This window comes from Oncorhynchus keta, unplaced genomic scaffold (genome assembly GCF_023373465.1).
Source record: "Oncorhynchus keta strain PuntledgeMale-10-30-2019 unplaced genomic scaffold, Oket_V2 Un_contig_1937_pilon_pilon, whole genome shotgun sequence".
Taxonomy (NCBI): Eukaryota; Metazoa; Chordata; class Actinopteri; order Salmoniformes; family Salmonidae; genus Oncorhynchus; species Oncorhynchus keta.
Genome location: NW_026281440.1, coordinates 67,020 through 78,923, shown reverse-complemented (window position 1 = coordinate 78,923; position 11,904 = coordinate 67,020). Strand labels below are relative to the sequence as shown.

Here is an 11,904-nt window from a genome sequence, read left to right as displayed (position 1 = left end):
TTGTATTCAGACCTTATGTCACGACTTTCTCGAGTGGCGTTCGAAGGGTCTTTTCGCCATCGTCGATCCACTTTTAATTTTCCATTTGTTTCGTCTTTTTTTTTTTTTTTTTTACACACACCTGGTTTCAATTCCCTCATTTACTTGTTGTGTATTTAACCTTCTGTTCCCAGCATGTCTTTGTGTGGTCCTGCCGTCTCCTCCCTCTGCCCGGTCTCCCTACGGCCCTACAGACTGCGGAGGCCTTGACACTACGGGGTGCCTGAGGATATCGTGTCTGTGGTCCTGCCGTCTCCTCCCTCTGCCCGGTCTCCCTACGGCCCTACAGACTGCGGAGGCCTTGACACTACGGGGTGCCTGAGGATATCGTGTCTGTGGTCCTGCCGTCTCCTCCCTCTGCCCGGTCTCCCTACGGCCCTACAGACTGCGGAGGCCTTGACACTACGGGGTGCCTGAGGATATCGTGTCTGTGGTCCTGCCGTCTCCTCCCTCTGCCCGGTCTCCCTACGGCCCTACAGACTGCGGAGGCCTTGACACTACGGGGTGCCTGAGGATATCGTGTCTGTGGTCCTGAACCAGTCTCCTCCCTCTGGCCGGTCTCCCTCACGGCCCTACACACTGCGGAGGCCTTGTTTACGCATGTCTTCCGACACTACGGGGTATCGTGCCTGATCGAGGTCCCCAGTTCACTTCGTGGGTCTGGGGGTCTCGTTCAGCCTTCCACCTCGGGGTTTCATCCCGAGAGCCTAAAGGACAGGTGGCCACTCTGAACCAGGATGTGGGTAGGTTTCTGCGGTCGTCATTGCCAGGATCGGCCGGGGGGAGTTGGCAGCGTTCGTGTCTTGGGCCGAAATGGCTCAGAACTCACTCTGCCACTCTGCCACTAACCTCTCCCCCTTCCAGTGGGTACTGGGGTACCAGCCGGTTCTGGCGCCTTGGCATCAGAGTCAGAACTCGCTCTGCCACCCTGCCACTAACCTCTCCCCTTCCAGTGGGTACTGGGGTACCAGCCGGTTCTGGCGCCTTGGCATCAGAGTCAGAACTCGCTCTGCCACTCCTCCACTAACCTCTCCCCCTTCCAGTGGGTACTGGGGTACCAGCCGGTTCTGGCGCCTTGGCATCAGAGTCAGAACTCGCTCTGCCACCCTCCACTAACCTCTCCCCCTTCCAGTGGGTACTGGGGTACCAGCCGGTTCTGGCGCCTTGGCATCAGAGTCAGAACTCGCTCTGCCACTCCTCCACTAACCTCTCCCCCTTCCAGTGGGTACTGGGGTACCAGCCGGTTCTGGCGCCTTGGCATCAGAGTCAGAACTCGCTCTGCCACCCCTCCACTAACCTCTCCCCCTTCCAGTGGGTACTGGGGTACCAGCCGGTTCTGGCGCCTTGGCATCAGAGTCAGAACTCGCTCTGCCACCCCTCCACTAACCTCTCCCCCTTCCAGTGGGTACTGGGGTACCAGCCGGTTCTGGCGCCTTGGCATCAGAGTCAGAACTCGCTCTGCCACCCCTCCACTAACCTCTCCCCTTCCAGTGGGTACTGGGGTACCAGCCGGTTCTGGCGCCTTGGCATCAGAGTCAGAACTCGCTCTGCCACCCCCACTCCACTAACCTTCTCCCCATCAGAGTTCCAGTGGGGTACTGGGGTACCAGCCGGTTCTGGCGCCTTGGCATCAGAGTCAGAACTCGCTCTGCCACCCCTCCACTAACCTCTCCCCCTTCCAGTGGGTACTGGGGTACCAGCCGGTTCTGGCGCCTTGGCATCAGAGTCAGAACTCGCTCTGCCACCCCTCCACTAACCTCTCCCCCTTCCAGTGGGTACTGGGGTACCAGCCGGTTCTGGCGCCTTGGCATCAGAGTCCGACCGAGGCTCCTGCGGTGGACGACTGGTTCAGGCTTGACTTCCGCCAAAGTTGATTCCTCTCCTTGTTCGGGCGACGCTCGCCGGTCTTCTAGCCATCGTCGATCCACTTTTAATTTTCCATTTGTTTTGTCTTGTTTTTTTTTCTCAATTCAATTCAATTCCCTTATTTACTTGTTGTGTATTTAACCCTCTTTTCCCCCCTCCCCATGTCTTTGTGTGGGAATGTTTATTGTCGTGCTTGTGCACGTTCCTTGTGAGCGCACTACGGGTTATTTTTGTGCCCATTTACCTTGTTGTTCTGGATGCCGTTGGTTTTGCTTAATAAATCTCCGGTTATCACCCAGTTCTGCTCTTCCTGCGCCTGACTTCTCTGCCGCCAATTACGTACCCCGCTACACCTTATTGCCCATTGATGGAATAATGTGTGTAACGAAGTGTCTCTAGGAGGGAGGTTATTGATTAACTGTTGAACTGACTCTCTATAGAGAAGGACAGAAGTGTCTCTAGATGGAGGGAGGTTATTGATTAACTGTTGAACTGACTCTCTATAGAGAAGAACAGAAGTGTCTCTAGATGGAGGTTATTGATTAACTGTTGAACTGACTCTCTATAGAGAAGGACAGAAGTGTCTCTAGATGGAGGGAGGTTATTGATTAACTGTTGAACTGACTCTCTATAGAGAAGAACAGAAGTGTCTCTAGATGGAGGTTATTGATTAACTGTTGAACTGACTCTCTATAGAGAAGAACAGAAGTGTCTCTAGATGGAGGTTATTGATTAACTGTTGAACTGACTCTCTATAGAGAAGAACAGAAGTGTCTCTAGATGGAGGTTATTGATTAACTGTTGAACTGACTCTCTATAGAGAAGAACAGAGTGTCTCTACTGTTGAACTGAAGTGTCTCTAGATGGAGGGGTTATTGATTAACTGTTATTGATTAACTGTTGAACTGACTCTCTATAGAGAAGAACAGAAGTGTCTCTAGATGGAGGTTATTGATTAACTGTTGAACTGACTCTCTATAGAGAAGAACAGAAGTGTCTCTAGATGGAGGTTATTGATTAACTGTTGAACTGACTCTCTATAGAGAAGGACAGAAGTGTCTCTAGATGGAGGTTATTGATTAACTGTTGAACTGACTCTCTATAGAGAAGAACAGAAGTGTCTCTAGATGGAGGTTATTGATTAACTGTTGAACTGACTCTCTATAGAGAAGAACAGAAGTGTCTCTAGATGGAGGTTATTGATTAACTGTTGAACTGACTCTCTATAGAGAAGGACAGAAGTGTCTCTAGGAGGGAGGTTATTGATTAACTGTTGAACTGACTCTCTATAGAGAAGTACAGAAGTGTCTCTAGGAGGGAGGTTATTGATTAACTGTTGAACTGACTCTCCTACCGATCCTCGACTTCGGCGATGCCATCTACAAAATTGCTTCCAACACTCTACTCAGCAAACTGGATGCAGTTTATCACAGTGCCATCCGTTTTGTCACTAAAGCACCTTATACCACCCACCACTGCGACTTGTATGCTCTAGTCGGCTGGCCCTCGCTACATATTCGTCGCCAGACCCACTGGCTCCAGGTCATCTACAAGTCCATGCTAGGTAAAGCTCCGCCTTATCTCAGTTCACTGGTCACGATGGCAACACCCATCCGTAGCACGCGCTCCAGCAGGTGTATCTCACTGATCATCCCTAAAGCCAACACCTCATTTGGCCGCCTTTCGTTCCAGTTCTCTGCTGCCTGTGACTGGAACGAATTTCAAAAATCGCCAAATTCGCCAAAAATCGCCAAATTCAAACATCTGCTATCTGAGCAGCTAACCGATCGCTGCAGCTGTACATAGTCTATCGGTAAATAGCCCACCCATTTTTACCTACCTCATCCCCATACTGTTTTTATGTATTTACTTTTCTGCTCTTTTGCACACCAATATCTCTACCTGCACATGACCATCTGACCATTTATCACTCCAGTGTTAATCTGCAAAATTGTAATTATTCGCCTACCTCCTCATGCCTTTTGCACACAATGTATATAAACTCCCCTTTTTTTTCTCTTCCTGTGTTATTGACTTGTTAATTGTTTACTCCATGTGTAACTCTGTGTTGTCTGTTCACACTGCTATGCCTCATCTTGGCCAGATCGCAGTTGCAAATGAGAACTTGTTCTCAACTAGCCTACCTGGTTAAATAAAGGTGAAAAAAAAATAAAAAAAATAAAACGTCAGTAATTTACATTACATTTACATTTAAGTCATTTAGCAGACGCTCTTATCCAGAGCGACTTACAAATTGGTGCATTCACCTTAGAACTGTAGAACTGTAGAACTGTAGAACTGTTCTTCTGTAGCTCAGTTGGTAGAGCATGGCGCTTGTAACGCCAGGGTAGTGGGTTTGATTCCCGGGACCACCCATACGTAGAATGTATGCACACATGACTGTAAGTCGCTTTGGATAAAAGCGTCTGCTAAATGGCATATATTAGAACTGTAGAACTTCAGGTTCTAGATTCCAGTCGTTTGTTCTGCGTTCTGGTTTTTCATCTCTCCTTTCACTGCTCTGCTCTTCCTCCCCAAGCTATTGTGTCAGGATTAGACCCTAAGCTCTCAGGTCACACCAAGGTATGTGTGTGTGTGTGTGTGTGTGTGTGTGTGTGTGTGTGTGCGCTCTTGCATTTCTTATTAGCATATCCCAAGCTCCATGATCCTAATAATGCCATGATACTTATGTTACTATAATAATCTGTTAATTTAATGGTTTTGATATCAGATCACGTCTTCAATTACCACTAACTAAAATCCCCTTTCATTATCCTAGTGAATATTGTTCTTATATAAGTCAGCAGTCACACAGGAGAAAATACCATTGTGTTAACTCATGAAAGTACCAGCCCTGGATCACCCAGTTTGTGCCCTGGGCGATCATACTCCAACCGCACTGTTACAGACAGACAGACAGACAGACAGACAGACAGACAGACAGACAGACAGACAGACAGACAGACAGACAGACAGACAGACAGACAGACAGACAGACAGACAGACAGACAGACAGACAGACAGACAGACAGACAGACAGACCCCACACTGTTACCGACAGACAGACAGATAGACAGACAGAGGCAGACCCCACACTGTTACCGACAGACAGACAGACAGACAGACAGACAGACAGACAGACAGATAGACAGACAGAGGCAGACCCCACACTGTTACCGACAGACAGACAGACAGACAGACAGACAGACAGACAGACCCCCCACACTGTTACCGACCGACAGACAGACAGACAGAGACAGACAGGTTAAAAACATACAGGTGTGTGTACAGGTACCTGGAACTGTGACTCAGGTATCAACCACCACATCTAGTTAGCAACGTTCAAATGCCACTCCTCTCTTCCAAAGGCACATATCTGACATCATGAAGACACACGGAATGGGCTTGTGACTCTGTACACACGAGGACACACGGAATGGGCTTGGTTACAGCTTGGATAACAACAGAGAGGAAAGACACGTATGTCTTGTTGAGAAGAGACGAGAGGAGACGAGAGGAGAGTAGAGACGAGAGGATAAAAGAGGAGAGTAGAGACGAGAGGAGAAAAGAGGAGACGAGAGGAGACGAGAGGAGAGGAAAGGAGAGGAGAGAAGATACGAGAGGAGAGACGAGGAGAGTCGAGATGAGAGGAGGGGAGAAAGTGAAGTGAAAAGACAAGAGGAGAGAAACGAATGGAAGAGAAGAGAGGAGAGATGAGAGGAGAGGAGAGAGATAAGAAAACGTGACGGGTGCAGATCAATTCCACATGTCAAATTCAACAGTTTACAACCAATAGTCCAACAGTTTATAACCAATAGTCCAACAGTTTATAACCAATAGTCCAACAGTTTATAACCAATAGTGCAACAGTTTATAACCAATAGTCCAACAGTTATAACCAATAGTCCAATTCAACAGTTTACAACCAATAGTCCAACAGTTATAACCAATAGTCCAGTCCAACAGTTATAACCAATAGTCCTGTCCAACAGTTTATAACCAATAGTCCAACAGTTATAGCCAATAGTCCAACAGTTTATAACCAATAGTCCAACAGTTTATAACCAATAGTCCAACAGTTTATAACCAATAGTCCTGTCCAACAGTTTATAACCAATAGTCCAACAGTTATAACCAATAGTCCAACAGTTTATAGCCAATAGTCCAACAGTTTATAACCAATAGTCCAACAGTTTATAACCAATAGTCCAGTCCAACAGTTTATAACAATAGTCCAACAGTTTATAACCAATAGTCCAACAGTTTATAACCAATAGTCTAGTCCAACAGTTTATAACCAATAGTCCAGTCCAACAGTTATAACCAATAGTCCAACAGTTTATAACCAATAGTCAAACAGTTATAACCAATAGTCCAGTCCAACAGTTATAACCAATAGTCCAACAGTTTATAACCAATAGTCAAACAGTTATAACCAGTAGTCCAGTCCAACAGTTTATAACCAATAGTCCAACAGTTATAACCAATAGTCCAGTCCAACAGTTATAACCAATAGTCCAACAGTTTATAACCAATAGTCCAACCGTTTATAACCAGTAGTCCAGTCCAACAGTTATAACCAATAGTCCAACAGTTATAACCAATAGTCAAACAGTTATAACCAATAGTCCAGTCCAACAGTTATAACCAGTAGTCCAGTCCAACAGTTTATAACCAGTAGTCCAGTCCAACAGTTTATAACCAATAGTCCAGTCCAACAGTTTATAACCAATAGTCCAGTCCAACAGTTTATAACCAATAGTCCAGTCCAACAGTTTATAACCAGTAGTCCAGTCCAACAGTTTATAACCAGTAGTCCAGTCCAACAGTTTATAACCAATAGTCCAACAGTTTATAACCAATAGTCCAACAGTTTATAACCAATAGTCCAACAGTTTATAACCAGTAGTCCAGTCCAACAGTTTATAACCAGTAGTCCAGTCCAACAGTTTATAACCAATAGTCCAGTCCAACAGTTATAACCAATAGTCAAACAGTTATAACCAATAGTCCAGTCCAACAGTTTATAACCAGTAGTCCAGTCCAACAGTTTATAACCAGTAGTCCAGTCCAACAGTTTATAACCAGTAGTCCAGTCCAACAGTTTATAACCAGTAGTCCAGTCCAACAGTTTATAACCAGTAGTCCAGTCCAACAGTTTATAACCAATAGTCCAGTCCAACAGTTTATAACCAGTAGTCCAACAGTTTATAACCAATAGTCCAACAGTTTATAACCAGTAGTCCAGTCCAACAGTTTATAACCAGTAGTCCAGTCCAACAGTTTATAACCAATAGTCCAGTCCAACAGTTGCACCATCAAATGAGCTGCGTGCGGGATGGAGAAGTTTTCTATCACGTTCATCATCAGCGAAGGTCAAAGGTTACGAAAGCAGTTAAAATCCATGCAGTCACAAACCACTGATCCACCAACAGGTCAATACTAGTGCACTATATAGGGGACAGGGTGCGATTTGGGCCGTCCTCTCAGGATGGATGCTATAACCTAATCTGAGCAGAAGTCCGGATGGACCCCCCCCACATGTCATTGTAACCAACGGCTGGCTGGGTCAGTCCACTCTTAAGCTCTTAAAGACACTCTGCTAAGCCCCAGTAGAAAGCTACTGCTGGGAAAAGCACTCACTCTAATGCAGTGGAATAAGATAGAGGAAGCCACATTAAAACACTGTTCTGTGCACGTGCCCTAAAATGGCACCCTATTCCCTAAGTAGTGCACTACTTTAGACCAGGGCCCTATAGGGGCTCTGATTGGCCCTGGACTAAAGGCAGTGCACTGACCAGGGCCCTATAGGGGCTCTGATTGGCCCTGGTCTAAAGGCAGTGCCCTACTTTTGACCAGGGCCCTATAGGGGCTCTGATTGGTCCTGGGTAAAGGCAGTGCGCTGACCAGGGCCCTATAGGGGCTCTGAATGGTCCTGGGTAAAGGCAGTGCACTGACCAGGGCCCTATAGGGGCTCTGATTGGTCCTGGGTAAAGGCAGTGCGCTGACCAGGGCCCTATAGGGGCTCTGAATGGTCCTGGGTAAAGGCAGTGCACTGACCAGGGCCCTATAGGGGCTCTGATTGGTCCTGGGTAAAGGCAGTGCGCTGACCAGGGCCCTATAGGGGCTCTGAATGGTCCTGGGTAAAGGCAGTGCACTGACCAGGGCCCTATAGGGGCTCTGATTGGTCCTGGGTAAAGGCACTGCGCTGACCAGGGCCCTATAGGGGCTCTGAATGGTCCTGGGTAAAGGCAGTGCGCTATATAGAGAATAGGGTGCCATTTGAGATCCAGCCTGTGTCAATAAGGAGGGGGGAGGGAGGGGGGTATTGAACTGAACCCAGGTGGAATTCAGACACTAAATAATCACTGAACTGGTTTGGTGAACTGACACACTAAATAATCACTGAACTGGTTTGGTGAACTGACACACTAAATAATCACTGAACTGGTTTGGTGAACTGACACACTAAATAATCACCTGAACTGGTTTGGTGAACTGACACACTAAATAATCACTGAACTGGTTTGGTTTGTGTGTGTGTGTGTGAAAAACCAATATTTTCAGGTTGTGTGTGTGTGTGTGTGTGTGTGTGTGTGTGTGTGTGTGTGTGTGTGTGTGTGTGTGTGTGTGTGTGTGTGTGTGTGTGTGTGTGTGTGTGTGTGTGTGTGTGATGAACCACTCTTTCAGAAGTGTGTGTGTGTGTGTGTGTGTGTGTGTGTGTGTGTGTGTGTGTGTGTGTGTGTGTGTGTGTGTGTGTGTGTGTGTGTGTGTGTGTGTGTGTGTGTGTGTGTGTGTGTGTGTGTGTGTGTGTGTGTGTGTGTGTGTGTGTTTGTGAAGAACCACTCTTCAGGTTGTGTGTGTGAGTGTGTGTGTGAAGAACCACTCTTTCAGATTGTGTGTGTGTGTGTGAAGAACCACTCTGCAGGTTGTGTGTGTGTGTGTGTGTGGGGTGTGTGTGTGTGTGTGTGTGAAGAACCACTCTTCAGGTTGTTAGTGTGTGTGTGTGTGAAGAACCACTCTTCAGGTTGTGACTCCTGTCTCCCTCTGCCCATTTCACCCTCACCGTATGGTGTGTACCTGTAGTCTCCTAACGATGTGTTAGCATTTAGTGTGTACCTGTAGTCTCCTAACGATGGGTTAGCATTTGGTGTGTACCTGTAGTCTCCTAACGATGGGTTAGCATTTGGTGTGTACCTGTAGTCTCCTAACGATGGGTTAGCATTTGGTGTGTACCTGTCGTCTCCTAACGATGGGTTAGCATTTAGTGTGTACCTGTAGTCTCCTCACGATGGGTTAGCATTTAGTGTGTACCTGTAGTCTCCTAACGATGGGTTAGCATTTGGTGTGTACCTGTAGTCTCCTAACGATGGGTTAGCATTTGGTGTGTACCTGTAGTCTCCTCACGATGGGTTAGCATTTAGTGTGTACCTGCAGTCTCCTCACGATGGGTTAGCATTTAGTGTGTACCTGTAGTCTCCTAACGATGGGTCAGCATTTAGTGTGTATCTCTAGTATCCTAACGATGGGTTAGCATTTGGTGTGTACCTGTAGTCTCCTAACGATGGGTTAGCATTTGGTGTGTACCTGTAGTCTCCTAACGATGGGTTAGCATTTGGTGTGTACCTGTAGTATCCTAATGATGGGTTAGCATTTAGTGTGTACCTGTAGTCTCCTCACGATGGGTTAGCATTTGATGTGTACCTGTAGTCTCCTAACGATGGGTTAGCATTTAGTGTGTACCTGTAGTATCCTAATGATGGGTTAGCATTTAGTGTGTACCTGTAGTCTCCTCACGATGGGTTAGCATTTGGTGTGTACCTGTAGTCTCCTCACGATGGGTTAGCATTTGGTGTGTACCTGTCGTCTCCTCACGATGGGTTAGCATTTAGTGTGTACCTGTAGTCTCCTAACGATGGGTTAGCATTTGATGTGTACCTGTAGTCTCCTAACGATAGGTTAGCATTTGGTGTGTACCTGTAGTCTCCTAACGATGGGTTAGCATTTGGTGTGTACCTGTCGTCTCCTCACGATGGGTTAGCATTTAGTGTGTACCTGTAGTCTCCTAACGATGGGTTAGCATTTGATGTGTACCTGTAGTCTCCTCACAATGGGTTAGCATTTGGTGTGTACCAATGTTTCATGGTAGAGACTGAGGAGAGTGACTGGGATGTTCCATGGTAGAGACTGAAGAGAGTGACTGGGATGTTTCATGGTAGAGACTGATGAGAGTGACTGGGATTTTTCATGGTAGAGACTGAAGAGAGTGACTGGGGTGTTTCATGGTAGAGACTGAAGGGAGTGACTGGGATGTTTCATGGTAGAGACTGAAGAGAGTGACTGGGGTGTTTCATGGTAGAGGAGACTGAAGAGATTGACTGGGATGTTTCATGGTAGAGGAGACTGAAGAGAGTGACTGGGATGTTTCATGGTAGAGACTGAAGGGAGTGACTGGGATGTTTCATGGTAGAGGAGACTGAAGAGAGTGACTGGGATGTTTCATGGTAGAGGAGACTGAAGAGATTGACTGGGATGTTTCATGGTAGAGGAGACTGAAGAGAGTGACTGGGATGTTTCATGGTAGAGACTGAAGGGAGTGACTGGGATGTTTCATGGTAGAGGAGACTGAAGAGAGTGACTGGGATGTTTCATGGTAGAGGAGACTGAAGAGAGTGACTGGGATGTTTCATGGTAGAGACTGAAGAGAGTGACTGGGATGTTTCAGGGTAGAGACTGAAGAGAGTGACTGGGGTGTTTCATGGTAGAGGAGACTGAAGAGAGTGACTGGGATGTTTCATGGTAGAGACTGAAGAGAGTGACTGGGATGTTACATGGTAGAGACTGAAGAGAGTGACTGGGATGTTTCATGGTAGAGACTGAAGAGAGTGACTGGGATGTTTCATGGAAGAGACTGAAGAGAGTGACTGGGATGTTTCATGGTAGAGGAGACTGAAGAGAGTGACTGGGATGTTTCATGGAAGAGACTGAGGAGAGTGACTGGGATGTTTCATGGTAGAGGAGACTGAAGAGAGTGACTGGGATGTTTCATGGAAGAGACTGAGGAGAGTGACTGGGATGTTTCATGGTAGAGACTGAAGAGAGTGACTGGGATGTTTCATGGTAGAGACTGAAGAGAGTGACTGGGATGTTTCAGGGTAGAGACTGAAGAGAGTGACTGGGGTGTTTCATGGTAGAGGAGACTGAAGAGAGTGACTGGGATGTTTCATGGTAGAGACTGAAGAGAGTGACTGGGATGTTACATGGTAGAGACTGAAGAGAGTGGCTGGGATGTTTCATGGTAGAGACTGAAGAGAGTGACTGGGATGTTTCATGGTAGAGGAGACTGAAGAGAGTGGCTGGGATGTTTCATGGTAGAGGAGACTGAAGAGAGTGACTGGGATGTTTCATGGTAGAGGAGACTGAAGAGAGTGACTGGGATGTTTCATGGTAGAGGAGACTGAAGAGAGTGACTGGGATGTTTCATGGTAGAGGAGACTGAAGAGAGTGACTGGGATGTTACATGGTAGAGACTGAAGAGAGTGACTGGGATGTTTCATGGTAGAGACTGAAGAGAGTGACTGGGATGTTTCATGGTAGAGACTGAAGAGAGTGACTGGGATGTTTCATGGTAGAGGAGACTGAAGAGAGTGACTGGGATGTTTCATGGTAGAGACTGAAGAGAGTGACTGGGATGTTCCATGGTAGAGGAGACTGAAGAGAGTGACTGGGATGTTCCATGGTAGAGGAGACTGAAGAGAGTGACTGGGATGTTTCATGGTAGAGGAGACTGAAGAGAGTGACTGGGATGTTTCATGGTAGAGACTGAAGAGAGTGACTGGGATGTTTCATGGTAGAGACTGAAGAGAGTGACTGGGATGTTTCATGTTAGAGACTGAAGGGAGTGACTGGGATGTTTCATGGTAGAGGAGACTGAAGAGAGTGACTGGGATGTTTCATGGTAGAGACTGAAGAGAGTGACTGGGATGTTTCATGGTAGAG

At 46.9% G+C, this 11,904-nt stretch overlaps 2 long non-coding RNA genes across 4 annotated transcripts; one reads left to right on the top strand and one right to left on the bottom strand.

The window, feature by feature from the left end:
• Positions 1-880: 880 nt before the first annotated feature.
• On the bottom strand, positions 881-1,849 carry LOC127920400 (uncharacterized). The gene is made up of 3 exons (XR_008106152.1): positions 1,707-1,849; positions 1,146-1,516; positions 881-967 (listed from the first exon to the last, which is right to left on the bottom strand). It is a non-coding gene; the product is annotated as an uncharacterized LOC127920400 (long non-coding RNA).
• LOC127920399 (uncharacterized) lies at positions 1,646-4,068 on the top strand. 3 transcript variants are annotated; one of them, XR_008106151.1, is made up of 4 exons: positions 1,646-2,439; positions 2,506-2,691; positions 2,853-2,914; positions 2,977-4,068. It is a non-coding gene; the product is annotated as an uncharacterized LOC127920399 (long non-coding RNA). The 3 variants fall into 3 exon arrangements; XR_008106150.1 differs by lacking the exon at positions 2,853-2,914; XR_008106149.1 differs by having other exon boundaries at positions 2,853-4,068.
• The last annotated feature ends 7,836 nt before the right edge of the window (positions 4,069-11,904 follow it).